This window comes from Dermacentor albipictus, chromosome 1 (genome assembly GCF_038994185.2).
Source record: "Dermacentor albipictus isolate Rhodes 1998 colony chromosome 1, USDA_Dalb.pri_finalv2, whole genome shotgun sequence".
In the NCBI taxonomy this organism is placed as follows: Eukaryota; Metazoa; Arthropoda; class Arachnida; order Ixodida; family Ixodidae; genus Dermacentor; species Dermacentor albipictus.
The window spans coordinates 150,668,966-150,684,921 of NC_091821.1; the positions used below are offsets into that span (position 1 = coordinate 150,668,966).

Sequence of the window (15,956 nt, forward strand, 5' to 3'; positions counted from 1 at the left end):
ATGTAGGTGATGATCGGCACCAGCTGGCAGGGGAATGTACACAGAAGCGGTTCAACCCTGTCGTGTCGGCAAAATGCCACATCTGGCCGCCGTTGTCTCGCGGGGTCAGGGTGCTGGTCACCAGGTCAGCTAGTGATCTCAAATGCCGTCTCAAAGGCCAGAAATGTCGTCGCGAGTAGGGTATATATGTTGCAAAACCGGAAGATGATGCACATGCAGCATTGCCGCCACGACATGTTAAGATGACTGGGTTTGCAGCTGAGAGGTCGCACAGAAAACTGCGTTGCGACTTCGCACACCTTGTCGGCAAGAGCGAAAAATGTTGACATTCTGATGTCATAAACTGAACTCAACACCATCTGCACAGTGGGTGGCAGCCGCTACACGAAGAGCTGTTTGAGGATGCTCCTGTGGAAAGATAAGGCCCGCGTTTAAGCAAGGTTTGCATATGCCTAAGTAGCTGATTTGGGCAGAATAGCAGGCTAGAGCACCTTAGCTCAGACCGACTTCTCTGCCTTCTTTCAATTAAATTATCTTGGGCGGAGATCCTCTGACCTTGTAGTCGCGCGCAGCTCCTGCAGTCGTTCTCTTTCTGAGAGGGTATGTTCGCCCTAGAATGGCTTTTCCTAATGTATCGTAAAGAGTATGGTGGTAAGCGGTGCATTAGGATGTCCTGGACTTCTGTAGCTTCTGGACTACTGTAGTCCTTGTACTAGGCTAATTAAGGGGTGATGTTTCTCAAATCGAATTGCGCTTGTGGCTTGAGGGCCAAAAAAAAAAAGGGCAAGAAAGGCGCTTCACCACGTAGTGGCCCATTGACGGTGGCGGGGGAGCGCAGGAATGTGCTGGGTCATTTTGTTCCCTGCCGGCGTCGCCAATTATCACGGCCATGCATTAAAGTCAGATATTTCGAGCAGACAGCATTTATTATTGGGCTCGCACTTAGTGACCTTTCTCTGCAGCGCAAATGCACCACCACAACGTTATACTTAGTGCATACGCTGATTCATGAACCCTTTTGCATGAAGCCTCTCGGGTGTCATATGTACTTTGTGTTGGTTTTCGTCAACGTGTCTGAGGCTGCTTGCGTAGAATATGTCCAATCACACAAAATACTAAATTAAAAACTTGTGGAGGTGGACCAGGAACTTCTTCTGGAGGTAAGGAGGCGGGGGGGGGGGGCGGGGGTTGGTGCATTTGAGCGCTGTGTGTGTCCCTTTGTGTCTTCTCTTGTCCCGTCTTTGAATCGCGCTACCATACTCCCCTTGACGATGCATTACCAACAAGCCCACATTGCAACCCTCGTGAAGGAAGAGGGGTGTGGCATCTTGGTGAACAGAAATTTCGGGAGAGGGGTACCTCCCCCCCTCATACGCTCCTTCCCAGAGGACCTGCTGTTGAACCATGTAGTCAAAACGCATCAGATTTCAAAATCTACCAACTTCTGTAGCTTTCATTATTTGCCTTACGAGTCCTTTTTTTATGTCCGGACCTGTCGCTCTACCAACATCAAAAGTAACAGATGTTGCTTTGCCCCTAGAATGTAGACAGACACAGTATTATGTAATTCTTTAAAGATATCCTCACTAATTATCGTACAACGCATGCCGCGGGCTGAAGCTCGCAGCATGCTGAAGAAAGGAGCTTGATGTTATATATAGTTTATACATGCTGTAGTTTCGCGGGCGAAAAGCTGGCTAAAACTCTCTCGGCCCATGCAGCGCGCCTGGGCGTATTCATGATAGCTTCGGCCCGCCTTCTGAAGTTGCGGTTCGGACAGGGCAATCGAAGCATTAGGCATTCCTTACGCGATTGTCGCACCAGGTTCTCGATTTGTCGACGCTGCCTTAGACGAGGTGGCGTTGGGGCGTGAACTTGTAAATGAAGGGAAGCCGGCTCTCAGAAAAAAGCACAATTGCATGAGGTGTCGTGGAAAAACCTCGCTTTCAGGCGCAGTCATTGTGGAGGCTTTGCTGGAAGAAACATGGAAGAAACCGCCAGCGGCCACGCGCCAGTCGCGATGTCTCCGCGGGCCGGATCCCTACCATGGGTCGTAGTTTGCAGACTTATGTTCTACACAGTCCGCTGAGTAAACCCTTGAACTATTGCAAAAGAAATATCTCCCACTCTTTTTTTATTAGTTTAGCTTTGGATATTTACTCAGACATGAAACACTTCGTGCCAAGCAAGACACATTTCTTGGATAATTAACTCTATCCACGCCTTCACTCACGCAGAATCCATAGCAGCAGAGAAAGAGAGAGGAACTAAGCAAGCAAAGAAAGGCAAGGATAATTAGTAAAACATTGAGTACGGACGTGCAAGTCAAGATTAAACAATTAGATTGAATACGATATTAAGAGATCATCAGAAATTTCTCCTAACAATGTAAACGCATTTTCAGTTTTCGAGAAAATGGCCAAGGAGCGCGTAAGCAACTTATCGCTTCTGCTGCATGAATTCTCTGTTTAAACAAAGTTATATTCTGGGGTCTTACGTGCCAGAACCACGATCTGATTACGAGGCACGCCTTAACAGAGGACCCCGGATTGACACCCTGACGCACGTAAATCTGCGTGAACGAGACTTTTTGCATATCTCCCCTATCGAAAGGCGGTCGCCACGACCGGGATCAATTCCGCAGGTGTTATTGGAGGAAGAACTGTAGTAACGTGTTTCGTTACCCTATCGTGCTTTTTTTATATGTCTAGCTAATGAATACATAATGAACACGCGTGCTTACCTGAAAGTAAGCAGTCGAGTCCGATGATGATGAGTTCTTCGCTCTGCTATTTCATTATCCGGGCCAGGATTTAACGCAGGGAAAGCTTTAACGCTACTGAAAAAAAGAAGAAAAAAAACATCTTCCTGAGCTCAACTAAGCCACGACCGTATTTTACGCTTGACGTGTAATGCTCTGACGATTAGCAAAAAGCGCTAGCGGTCCCAACGTCTCAACGCAGCGTTTCACAACAGCTTCTAAAGCAGAAGACACACGGTACGATTCGGCGTCCGATCCGACGTGCGGCGTTGCATGCTCCGGCATGCGGCAATACGACGATTCGGGGCACATGGTGCGTGCATCCGGACGAGCGAGCGGCGCGTAAGCTCCGCCTTGACTTAGCGCCCCGGCTTGTACGCTCGCAAGACTTCATAACCACGTCGAGAAACGCGACATAAACAACTCTGCACAACACTGCTTCGCTTTACGCGAACACTGTGAATAAAATTATGCCCTTGCGAGAGACAGAAAACTTCATTACAAGGCGTTGTCCACTGACGGCTCCGCTGAAAGCCAGCGATAGGGCCGGTAGGCCTAGCTAGGCGGACGCTGCGGCCAACGGCGCTAGCGATCCCGCCGGAGCTCGTCGAAGAGCGCTTATTTTTGCGAAAACGATTAACACTGTGCACTCAGGTCACCCGTAATTGAATACCATTCATTTACTCGACGCAGTCGCTGCGAAGAGCAAACGTGCAAGCGAAGCGAGCAGCCTCGCTAAGAAGGTCGGTGTGCTGTCTGCCCGCGAAATGCCCTCGCATCGCGGCTCCCGATCTCGCCAGTAGCTTAGTACTAGTGTGCTAGGTGCTGCTTTGCAGAACAGGCAAACGTTCGAAGAAGTTTTACTGAACCGGTAACTATTTCGTGTCGGACACAAACTGCAGCTGGCAAGGAAAAAAAATGAAAGACGGTGAGAAACCGGCCCGCCAGTGCCGCCTCCGTGAAGGGAACGTCAGAGAAGGTCACATGCCAGCCGCGCTGTCATTGGCTGCGGCCAAACGACGGTGAGGTTGTCGGACGCGTCGGACGATGAAAATCTGCCCGGTTTGTCGCACGCCGGGCGTTCGATCCGGCACTTCGGCACGGCAAAACACCTTGATTCCGGCTGGCGTTCCGGTGCGTCGGGCGCCGGATCGGACACCGAATCGGACCGAGTCTCCCGCATAACGCCAGGCGCAAGTGCGTTCGCGTGCAGATTGCGAACCTGAAACCGGGCAGAAACTGTCATTAAGAATAAATTTCCTGTTCAAGAGACTGAAACCCGCATGCATCTGCTTGCTTTCCCATGCCAGGTTGTTTGCCTACATCATCAAATCAGCGGTCCGCAACATGCGGCTAGTGTGAGCCGCTGAGCTGTGCGAGGGGCTTAAAAAGGCGCGCGCATTCTGTCCCTCCACAACAGCTGAGGCGCCTACATTGGCGTCATAAAAGAAAAGAAAGAAACTAAAACAAAAACTGCGTATATTCGTTCCGTGACACGAAAGAGAAAATGAAGCTCTGCAAGCAGCAAGCAGAACACCGAAGTAAAGTCAGAAAGGTCGCATATTTAGCCTCCATGTTTACTTTGATGTCATGGATGAGGACGCATTCAGATAAGGTTCATGCGTTATTCAGCGGGGACAGCGGAAGCCTGTCTAGGCGCACCAGCGAGCACGTCCTTTAAGAAAGAGACGCTTCGAAAGCAAAGTAAAAAATAACGACTACTAGTAATATCGCAACGAGAAGTGTCCATCAGAAGGAAACAGCACACCACTCGCAAAATTTAAAGAGATATACATAAAAAAATATAAACAGCGGTAAAAAGACACAGATACGCCTTGATTCATCGGACCGAGTCCGACTGCTCGGATCGGGTCCCCCTGTTTGACCCGACGAATGACAGTTTGACAAAGAGTACACAGGCACAAACACGGACGCACAAGAACCACTTGCGAAGAAGTCCACGTTGGCGCAAGCAAATATGAAAGTAAAAAAAATGGTGCAGGATCTGACCTGAAACATCCTAAAGACATCCGAGAGACAGCCGCTCCATAGTTTGCAACGTGGACGGCATGCGATTCTGCGATGCCTGATGCTTGTAGGAAGAGCAACCAGGATTTTCTTACGCTATTTTTTCTCACCGTGAAGCTTTCCTCTACTTAGTTTATACATTTCTTGCGCTCTCTAAACTGGTGCCTCCTCAGTGACTCATTGCAATTTTCTTTCGAAAACAGTGGTAAATATTAAGCCAGCCGTTCAGACAATGTACTCCGGAGAAGTCCAGTAATGAAGATGTCGGCCACTCATCTTTCGATAGCGCCAAGGAGGGGGCAGTAAGCTTGTTCCAATTACTTTGAGGAATTTATGATGCGCAAAGGGTGGAAGCTATTCATATGATGGGCTGCGACTGCCGTGAAACTCCACATCTGATATTTTGGATAGTATAGACACAGTGAAGGAGAAAAAAAAGGCGAGATCACGTTACTGAATTGGTGTTGCAAGATCGGTGATTTTTGATATTTGGTCTTCATTGCACAGAAACGGAATTATAAATTAATTATAGCATTAACTGGCATCATGGTGCAACCGCTCAATAAATTTGCTCGGTAAATATCAGATAAATTCGTCCACAATATCCGGGCATTACCACGTATCACCGCTCCTTGCTGACAAGTATGCAATATTAGGGTCGCATGGCGCGTATTCTGCAAAAAACAGGAAACCGTTTAATAACTGTGACGCAGATATCTTGGGCAGCCTATGGAAAGACAGACACGGTTGTTGCTCACGCTACGAAATTGCATTAATTTCAATTGGACAACTCCTTACGGACTGTTCCAGCTAACGATATACATACAAACACGAAAAAAAAAGCGCTACGCCGTTACAAGGAAAGTAACTAACTCGAGTTCGCTCGAGGGTGTTCTTGGTGTTCTTGAGACACCAAGGTATTTTGTATTGACTATTGAAATGTAGCATCGCGTAATAAACTATACGCACTGTGCCTGTCTGTTCGTTGTGCTTTTCGCAACGCTCATCGGAGATTTTAGCCACATTTAACCTCTAGCCGCATTTATGTCGCTGACCCGCTGACGTTTTTTGTTACCGAGCACGACGTTGCGGGTCTGTTTCATGATGCTGGCAGCCGCATAATGATTAAGCCAGTGCCCAAAAAAGACCATTGAAAGAGTTTTAGGCGCACGGTAATTAAAAAAAAACACCAGGAAGTCGAAATGACCTTGGAGTCTTCTGCTTATATGGTATCTCTTGCAGCAGATCAACCTTTATATGACTCAGGGCGCTTAACCCTAGGAAGTTTGTTTTCTCCCACCCCACAATATGCTGAGAAAAAGTATGTTTGATAACAAGTGAGAAACGGAGCTATGGAACAGCCGATTGAGGGTCAATGGTATAAGAAAAGGATTTAAGAATATTCGTTTTCTTCACCGAAATACGCATATCAATGCAAAAACTTCAAGCTCTGTGTAATTTTCTGCCATCGATGCAGCCATCGCGCTTATTTGCTCATAGATTGGTACCGCCTCGACAGTATACAGATAGGGCGTTGAGTTGGATTCTAGGGTGTTTCACTGCAGAAGCCTTATGTACTTACTGCCAGAATGATGTGAAAAAGTCTGTTGATGGGGCCTTAATTGCTCTTCTTAACATGCATGGGGCGTAGCTATGACGAAAAAATAAACCCATCGTACACAGTTAACTTAATCAATGTGCTATTAAAGTTATACTTCGAAACGAAGTGCCTCAAGCCCAATGCCATAAGCCTATATAAGCCAATATGTCTTACGCCCTTAAGCCTTAAGCTCTTAAGCACCCTCCAAAGAATACTGTGCAACAGAAAGCTGTACCGGGTGTTTTTCATGTCGCTCCACAATTTTATCATTGACACTGTTCGTCTAATTATATTCGGAATTTGATTAAATAATTGAGACTAATTTTCTAATTAGGTGGAGTGAAAGAAATAGTTGGAGTATCCGCAACTGACGCCAAACAACATTACATTTGTTCTGTCCAGCTACGTGGCATTTGCATATTTTTAATCCCTGGCTTAAGTTGAGAAGCCAACAAACACTGACACCAAGGACAACATAGTGGAAATTACTTGTGCTTAATAAATGAAATAACGAAACGATAAATTAATGGAAAATAAAGTGGCAGAAGAAACAGGTTGCCGCAGGTGGGAACCGAACCCACAACGAGGGTCTCGAATCTGGCAACATTGATGCCTTCAGGTAGCATGTGTGGGTTTATTGACCAGTTGCCTTCACCCAAAAAGATCACGTTCTCGTGTCGCCTGCGGCAAAAAGGACGTTGCACGTCCGCCGCCAAGGTATGTGAGTGGTGGCGCTGGCTAACACTCCCAGGTTCTTACTAGGACATATAAATACCCAAGAAAGTGGATGCGATGGTAGCTCAATTGGTAGAGCATCGCACGCGCAATGCGAAGGTTATGGGTGCTGTTCCCACCTGCGGCAAGCAGTTTTTTCATTCACTTTAATTTCCATGAATTTATCGTTTCTTTATTTCATTTATTAAGCGCAAGTAATTTCCACTATGCTGTCCTTGGTGTCAGTGTTTGTTGGCTTCTCATGATATGACTAATAAAAATCGGCACCCTCAGTTAACCCCCTCTCTTCTGGTTTATATACATACATACATATATATATATATATATATATATATATATATATATATATATATATATATATATATATATATATATATATATATATATATATATATATATATATATTTGCTGTTGCAATGAGTTTCATACATGCTCAGCATTGGGTGATCCACATCCAAAATACACAGAGGAGGGCAAATACAAACTTTTTCGAATGCGAATCGAATACTGATAGTACATATGAAATATTGAATCGAATATGGAATAGTGAAACGAAGATGCATATATTTAAGAGGAAGCTTTAGGTCGGGTGCTCCTATATAAATAAATGTAAAAGGAGAATTCATTTTCTATGCAAACAATGCACCAAATTTGACAAGGCTTGTTGCATTCAAAATAAATACTTAAAATCTAGTGACTGTTGGTTTCGAATTTTCAAATTAGGTCATCCATTTTTAGTGAAAAATTAGCAAAAATCAATAATTTTCAGAACACGAAACTATCAAGTTTACAATTCTCTAACTCAGGAAAGAGAATGATATCACAGTTCTGTAAAGTGCCTCTGATGGTACATCTACAGCGGACAAAAAATGATATGTATAACGTCATTCTAAAAAAAATTCAGTAATATGCAAATGCAGCTTTTGCAGAACCCTTGTACCCAACGTAAAAAATTCGCGTAAGACCTAAATTGACACATCGGATTTGTACGCTTCGAATTATCTAATGGATGCCTTTACAGAGCCGCGATTTCTGTTCTTGATGCAGAGGTATTAATTTATAAACTTCGTGCGTCTATATTTTTCGAACGTTCGAATTTCCGACAATTCTTTTAACAAAATTCAGGCCTTAAGTAGAAATTTCGCTAACAACAGGCTCTAGAATTCAACTTTCTATCTCAATTGTAGCAAATTTCATTAAAATCGTCCAGGTGTTATCGCAGAAAAGCGCTTTTGCGTTTTACATGTATTTGAGTAGGCCGAGTCGGAGTTGTGCCCGAGCTAAAGCTTCTTCTTAAAGCAGGAACACATATTTCGTTACACTTCGGTACCGCGCTTGTACTGACTAGTGAAAAATAAAACAACTATGTAACACAGACAATTCGGATCAGTTTTAAACATAAAATTACTAATTGTCATTACAAAAAAACTACACGAATAGCATCTCAACATATTTGGAGCCGGATTGCAAGCAAGCCTTCCAAGGATATATAGCTGCTGAGTAAATGGTTGCCGCTAAACAAATGGTTGCCGGAAACGTATCAGAAGTGTGAAAAAAAAAAGAGAGAAAGGCTGCTGAAGGACTTGTGTGCCGTCATCACACGTATAAGGGCTGGTTGTGGCGTAAAAGACGAAGCTAAACCATGACTAGCTGGAAGATTCATTAAACGACGGACTACAAGCGAAAATCAGAGGCTGTCATGCACGCAGGCTTCCGCCATGGAAATGAAACAAAAGCTTAATTACCCATTTTGCTACCACTCTTCTTTGAAAACTTTTGTCGTTGTCTTCACTCCTTATAATCTCCGAAACTTTCTCTGGTAGACACAGGACAGTAAATAGATTTTTTTAATAGTTGTTGCAAAACATCTGATTAGTTTCGATATTAGAAAATACCAAATAGTTCATTTTCTATTACGCATACGAATACTTAGCTCGCAATACTCGAATCGTATTCTAAACTACGAGTTTTCAGCCTTATCTACAAATGATTTTTCTGCAGTCTGCAAAGGTATGCGTTATATGTACAGAACAACCGAATTGATGTCTTCATCTCAGTGTGTTGCTCCGTGTGATATACTTGATACATTATATAATTTGAGGCAACACGCTTTTTCTTTTATCTGAATGCGTTATCACGATAACAGGCATATATTTTCACGCGTACGATAAACACATTTTGATCTGCCATGCAGTAGCAAGATCCGCACATTCCACTTGTAAGCTTCTGAGGAAGGGTGATTTAGCTGTTGATATGACATAACTCTGAAACGCCAACTAATATAAGAAAATCCACAGGCATGTCCAAAACAATTAGCGTATGCAAAGCGCCCCTGCAATTGTAATTCCACACAGCAGCCATTATATTGGATGCCGATACATGTCTCTGCTTGACACTTCACCGAGTTCGTGGACAAAAGCAGCTTTTCAGATTCGCACCATGCTCCAAACCGCAACAGGGGACATAAAATCAGACATATAATCACACCATTTCAATACACGAGCAAAAAAAAAATATATGGGGTTTTATGTGCCGAAACCACTTTCTGATTATTTGGCACGCCGTAGTGGAGGACTCCGGAAATTTCGACCACCTGGGGATCTTTAACGTGCGCCTAAATCTAAGTACACGGCTGTTTTCGCTCCCATCGAAATGCGGCCGCCGTGGCCGGGATTCAATCCCGCGACCTTGTGCCCAGCAGCCCAACACCACTACACCCAATAGCCACCCAACCCAACCCAACCAACACCCAATAGCCACTGAGCAACCACGGCGGGTATCATCAAAATCAGTTCAGTCTTAGGGCTAAACCCCATGAGAGCGATTTAGTGCGCGACGGCGACGAGCGACGGTTTCAAGCGACAAAACGGGCCGTTGCTTGAACATATCGCTCGGTTCTGGAAATCTAGAAGTTGTCGGTCGTCTCCCGGAAGTGCTATGAGCGACTAGCCAATAACGCGAAGCCGGAACTGGATGTACATTACTCAAATACTACCGATTGTCGCGCGGAACGAGCAAACGATTGAATTTTTATACGCGCAAGGATAAGAACCTAATGCAAGACCTTCGGAAATATTTTATGCTACTTTTTGCAACAAGATACATAAACATAAATTACTAAAGCACGCGTCGCGCTAGTTTTGACGCGTATTTGCAGCCCTCATACCGGCAACACGGGGGAGACGTTGCTCAATATCGTAGCTGGCACGGAGTACGACTTGTAGGCGACGAGCGAACGCGAGACACTTCCATCGCATCGCTTGTCGCTGTCGCGCGCAAGATCGCTTATACGGGGTTTATACTTTATTCATGTATAAAACATGAATTCCTCATGCGCCTTCAGTAAGTTCAAGATAACGCGCCCAACTGACCTCTTGCTGCATGCAGCTGAATGTCGGCGGCAAACTAACTAGCACTAGAGCTACAGGTAACTTCAGTGGTCGCGATTACCCATTGGCGAAAGACACCGTCAATCGCGTGGCTTATTCATAAGGAAAGCATGCCGCCAGCGAAATGACGCCTTCTGTTATGTGACTCCTTATTTCAACAGCGTCCCATACACAGTAGACTGCCACACTGAATAAATTCGGCTATGGTGTTAGGCTCCTGAGCACGAGGACGCGGGATAGAATCCCGGCCATGGCGGCCGCATTTCGATAGAGGCGAAATGCGAAAACACCCGTGTGCTTAGATTTAGGTGCACGTTGAAGATACCCAGGTGGTCGAAATTTCCGGAGTCCTCCACTACGGCGTGCCTCATAATCAGAAAGTGGTTTTGGCACGTTAAACCCCATAATTTAATTTTAACTGAATAAATTCAAACACAAAACGCACCCTAAGCACACTCCGCATAGGCGCGGAATCATGGCTGGTTGGTAAACAAACCATTTTAAACATCCTCTCACCTCACGTCTTATTGAACATACCATGGTTCTGGCAACGTTTACGATTTTCAAAGCTCTTACGGATAGCGGCAAGTGATAAAATCACATGCAGTTATTGCGACGACTGGCTTTTTAGATATACATCGAGGGACACAGCGTGCTTGCCTAGTCCGTTGTTAATCAATCGCGCCGGCTAAGCGCCGCGAAGGCTTTCTGACGATTGCATGTCATATACGCAGAATGTGCACCTAAATTAGAATTCACTTACCGTGGAGGATTTGTTGTTATATCCAACGAATGACGAACGACTGTCGTGTTTTCGCCACGACGCGAGATAGCTGGCACACGATCTCCATTGGATGGCCTTCGTTGCTGCTCACTGGACAGATCCCCTTTCTTTGGTGCTGTGCAGGTTGGCGATGTTGAGCGCGCGTGGTGGAGCACCTCCAAGTGAAAAAGTAGAGCACCCGCTCCGCGCTCCTTTGAACTGTGGCTGCCTGTTCTCTTAGAAGCAAAACGGTGTGTTCTTTGCTCAGCGCGCGTGAGTGATACATCGCCATGTTCGGGGCCAACCTCCTACAGTTGAAGCAGAAGATTACGCTACGTTTTGTTCTCTATTGCCGGAACAGTAGAACGAGCATTCTACTCTCTCTCAGAAGGGAAGAGTGAAAATCACATTTCACTCTCTCCTTAGGGACGAAGTGAACAATGCATTTCAGTCCCCTCGACATTTTGCGGGAGTAAAACAACGCTCTGAAGAGTAAATTGGCTGCTTCATTCCTGCGATACCCTCCCTAGTTTTTAGAGTTTACTCCTCAAGGCGCCACGCTCTGCAGCCACTCGCGGAATGTTCCCTGGAGCAATTCAAGAACAATGATTCTTAGTCCATGGCCATGCGTCGCAGGCACACAAGGCAATGCGGGCGTGGCTACGGTTTGTGAAATCGACCTACGGATACATTGACCGATTGTAGACGTGATGGTCATGCACCACTTGCGCACTGCTTGTGCACTGCTTGTGCCTACGTCCCTCTGACAGGCTCATTTCCTCCTTTCTCTCTCCTCCTAACCCTTTTCCCCGGTGTAGGGCAGCAGGGCAGCTAGTTGAACGCGCGTCTGGTTCGACAAGCCGCCTTTCTTTCTCGTTCTCAACCTCCTGCTTCACGGGACTAAAGCAAAAAGTGAAGAATTTAGGTGCTTAGGCGTGGCTCCGCGGTAGTGCTTTAAGAATTACGTCATCTAAATTCGTATAGTAATGCTACTCTTTATTTATTATTCAGATTTCCTTACAGCTTCAGCCAGGAACATTGAGTAAGGCGAGCGATTGAATCAAACACAAGTTTAACAGAAGCAACGCAGTATCAAACAATACAATGTGGTTACATAGTACAAATAAACAAAAGGTACCATGAAACAAGTACACTATAGTTACACAAAGGTTTTGGTGCGTAAAGGCGCGATAACGCAAGAATGTAAAATACACTAGGGGTGGAGACAGCATGTTCAATGCTCTGGAAATAGGCGCATGGCAACAAGTGGTACGGTAAAAAAAAAGAACAAAATGGCGACAATACACCCTCACGTATTCACAAGAAAACATTAAATTAAATTATGGGGTTTAACGTGCCAAAACCACTTTCTGATTATGAGGCACGCCGTAGTGGAGTACTCGGAAATTTTGACCCCCTGAGGTTCTTTAACGTGCACCTAAATCTTAGTACACGGGTGTTTTCGCCCCCATCGAAATGCGGCCGCCGTGGCCCTGACTCGATCCCGCGAACCCGTGCTCAGCAACCCAACACCATAGCCACTGAGCAACCACGGCGGGTCACAAGGAAACATCGTTACAGTATTTAAGATGTATAAAGCTGATACACTTGGTTGCGGAACGATGCGTGATCGTCAACTAAAACGATTTTGTTTGGAAGATAATTCTATAATGTTATTTCTCTGGGCAGTGTCGATGAGTTGAATGCTCGCATGTGGCCGTAGATGCGTTTGAAAGAGCGATGATTGTTTAATTGATTGCACATGCGTATGGGGGATTCGAGGGGCACAGGTGAAAGATAAACGCAGTTTATATATTTATGTAGCAAACAAACGATAGCGACAAAACGAAGGGTGTCTAAGGATTCGAGAGTATTATCAGCTTTTATTGGAGTTATACTGAGATGACGGCTGTATTTTTGAGAGATGAAACGAGCAGCACGGTTTTGTATCGCTTCGATTATGGAAATTAGGTATTTTTGATGGGTAGACCAGATTGATGACGCAAACTCGAGCCGAGGATGGACGTACGAAGTCTGCTAGACAAGTATCCGACCTTATTTATTATTTTTTTGGGGGGGGGGGGAATACATGATGGATATGAAACAAGCGCTCTTGCGTCAGCCGACGTTGAACCTTCATGCGCATGCGCGAATTTTTTCCCGCCCGCCGATAGCGTCAGTCGCTGAGACGCTGCGTTCGAGTGAGGTAGTGCGCAGTTCTCTCGTCGGTTTTTTTATTGCAAGGAAAATGGAATAGCGACTGGAGCAGCGCTACTGCATCAAATTTTGCCAGAAAGTGGGCGACAGGTAAGTGGAAACTATTCGGAAGATTCGGACGGCTTTCGGTAACGACGCTATGAGCAGCACACAGATTAAGGGGTGGTACAACCGGTTTAAAGACGGCCGCTCATCGGTGGAGAGCGATCCACGCTCCGGTTGGCCATCAACATGCCGAAATGACCATGTCATTGCCAAAGTCAACGCTGTGGTGATGCAGGACGATCGTGTGCCTATCCGAGAAATTGAGGAAGAGGTGGGCATCAGCATTTTTTCTGCACATTCCATTATGATCGAAGATTTGGCCATGAAGAGAGTCGCGGCGAAATGCCTGCCGAAGCTGCTCACAGTGGAGCAAAAGCAACTTCGTGTTGAAGTTTTGCAGGACATGCTGGATTCCACAAACAGTGACCTAGACTTCATGAATGCCATAACCACTGGTGACGAGTCTTGGGTGTACGGGTACGACCCGGAAACTAAATCCCAGTTGTCACAGTGGAAGCATTCCACGTCACCAAGACCAAAGAAGGCCCGCGAAGTGCGCAGCAACGTCAAAGTGATGCCGACTGCTTTGTTTGACTCCCGCGGTGTGGTACACCACGAGTACGCACCACAGGGTCGAACAATCACCAACAAGTACTACAGTGATGTCCTCCGTCACCTACGTGATGCTGTGCGGCGCAAGAGACTGGAGTTGTGGTCAACAGGAAATTGGCGCATCCATCACGACAATGCTCCTGCACATTCCTCGCACTTGATTCAGACCATTTTTTGGCGAAAACCCGGAATCCTGTAGTTCAACAGGCTCCTTACTCTCCTGATATGGCCCCCTGCCACTTCTGGCTGTTTCCCAAAATCAAGAGGCCATTGAAAGGAGCGCTGTTTCAGACAAGAGAGGACATTATGGCTACAACAACGGCTGAGCTAAACTCATTCCGAAAGAGGCCTTCTCGGAATGCTTCCAACAATGGCAGCACCGCTGGGAGAAGTGTGTGGAGTCCCAAGGAGACTACTTTTAGGGTGATTAAGTTTCCAACGCTCCAGTTATGCCAGTTTATTTTCTTCGGCCGAATGTCGGATACTTTTGTAACAGGCCTCGTATGTTAGGTAGGCAAGTTTACGGACATTGGTCGGGCAGTTTCGTAAATTACGACGTAAGTAACCCAAAGTTCTGGAAGCCTTGGCGCTAATGGTGGTGATGTGCAAGGGCGAGGAAAGATGATGTGTTAGATGCACGCCCAGGTACTTATATGATGGAACTTCGGATACAGGTAAAGTATCGAAGACATATGTAAAGTTGGAATTACTGCGTTGGCGACTGAAGGTTATGAGCTTGCATTAGGATAGGTTAAGGGACAGAAGCCAGATTTTGCACCAAAGGGAAATAATGTTAAGGTCATTTTGCATGAAGATGAGGTCTTCGACATCCGTAATTGTACGATATATGATACAATCATCCGCAAATAAGCGCATGCATGATGATATGTTAAGCGGTAGGCCATTAATATAGATCAAAAATAAAAGGGGCCCTAGAACACTTCCCTGAGGAACACCGGAATATACGTGGCAACGGGGCGAGGAAAAGTTATTAACCACTATGAACTGTTGGCGGAACTGTTTCTTGCGAAGTATGTCCTCGTTTAAGCCAACTAGCTTGGCGCCATAATTACTTAAGATGACTCGACAGTTACTAGCCACGCGCTACTAAGAACCCAGCGCCATTTGTGACAAGCAATTGCTGCTGTTGTGCCCGGCGGCCCTTCAGAGTGGGAAATGCCACCTCCTGCGACATGCAGTTGTCACGCTTCACGCTACGATTCTTCACACCTGTTAGCTGCCAAATTAGCCTGTCCACGCCGGAGTGATGGTCCGTACAAGACTACACTTCTTCTCACCTGTGAGCCGTACAAACTGGCATGATCACGTTTGTGCCCAGTGATGTGTGTGCGTATCCGATACGTGTGGCGCACTGAAAGGGGCAACCAGCTCACCAACGCCGGGATTGGTCTCCTTACGCCATCTGTCGCCTGGCACCGGATTGGTGGAAAATAGGAACAATGGCGACGCAGGCATAAAAAGCAGATCCAGACGGCTGAACCGGACGCTCGGAAACAGTGTGACTCGAACACGCCAAGACGCTACCATAGTGTGCTCCGATAGTTGGAGCCGTTTTGTATTCTCAACCATGTAGATTTTCGAATATATTCCTTTTTCTTAATTCTCTTAAACGTTGCAAGGAACCCTTTCTTTCGGCACCTGGCACGGCACCATCGATGGAAACATCATTGGACGCACGGACCCCCGACTTCGCAAACAGTGGCAGCGGTGAGATTGACCTCTCGGAACTTGGGACGGGTTGACAAACGCAACACTGCTCTGGAAAGGTATGCCCAGATGTTTGCA

General features: G+C 46.0%; 2 long non-coding RNA genes and 1 pseudogene across 2 annotated transcripts in view; 2 read left to right on the forward strand and 1 right to left on the reverse strand.

The window, feature by feature from the left end:
- LOC135898989 (uncharacterized) overlaps window positions 1-15,956 on the reverse strand; it is a 125,955-nt gene that overhangs the window by 11,630 nt on the left and 98,369 nt on the right. The window contains exon 2 of the long non-coding RNA XR_011509075.1: window positions 2,744-2,839. This is a non-coding gene — a long non-coding RNA (uncharacterized lncRNA). The remainder of the gene's footprint in view (window positions 1-2,743; window positions 2,840-15,956) is intronic.
- LOC135902991 (uncharacterized) overlaps window positions 1-15,956 on the forward strand; it is a 157,987-nt gene that overhangs the window by 6,878 nt on the left and 135,153 nt on the right. The window lies entirely within an intron of this gene.
- Window positions 3,045-14,349, forward strand: LOC135902974 (protein GVQW3-like; annotated as a pseudogene).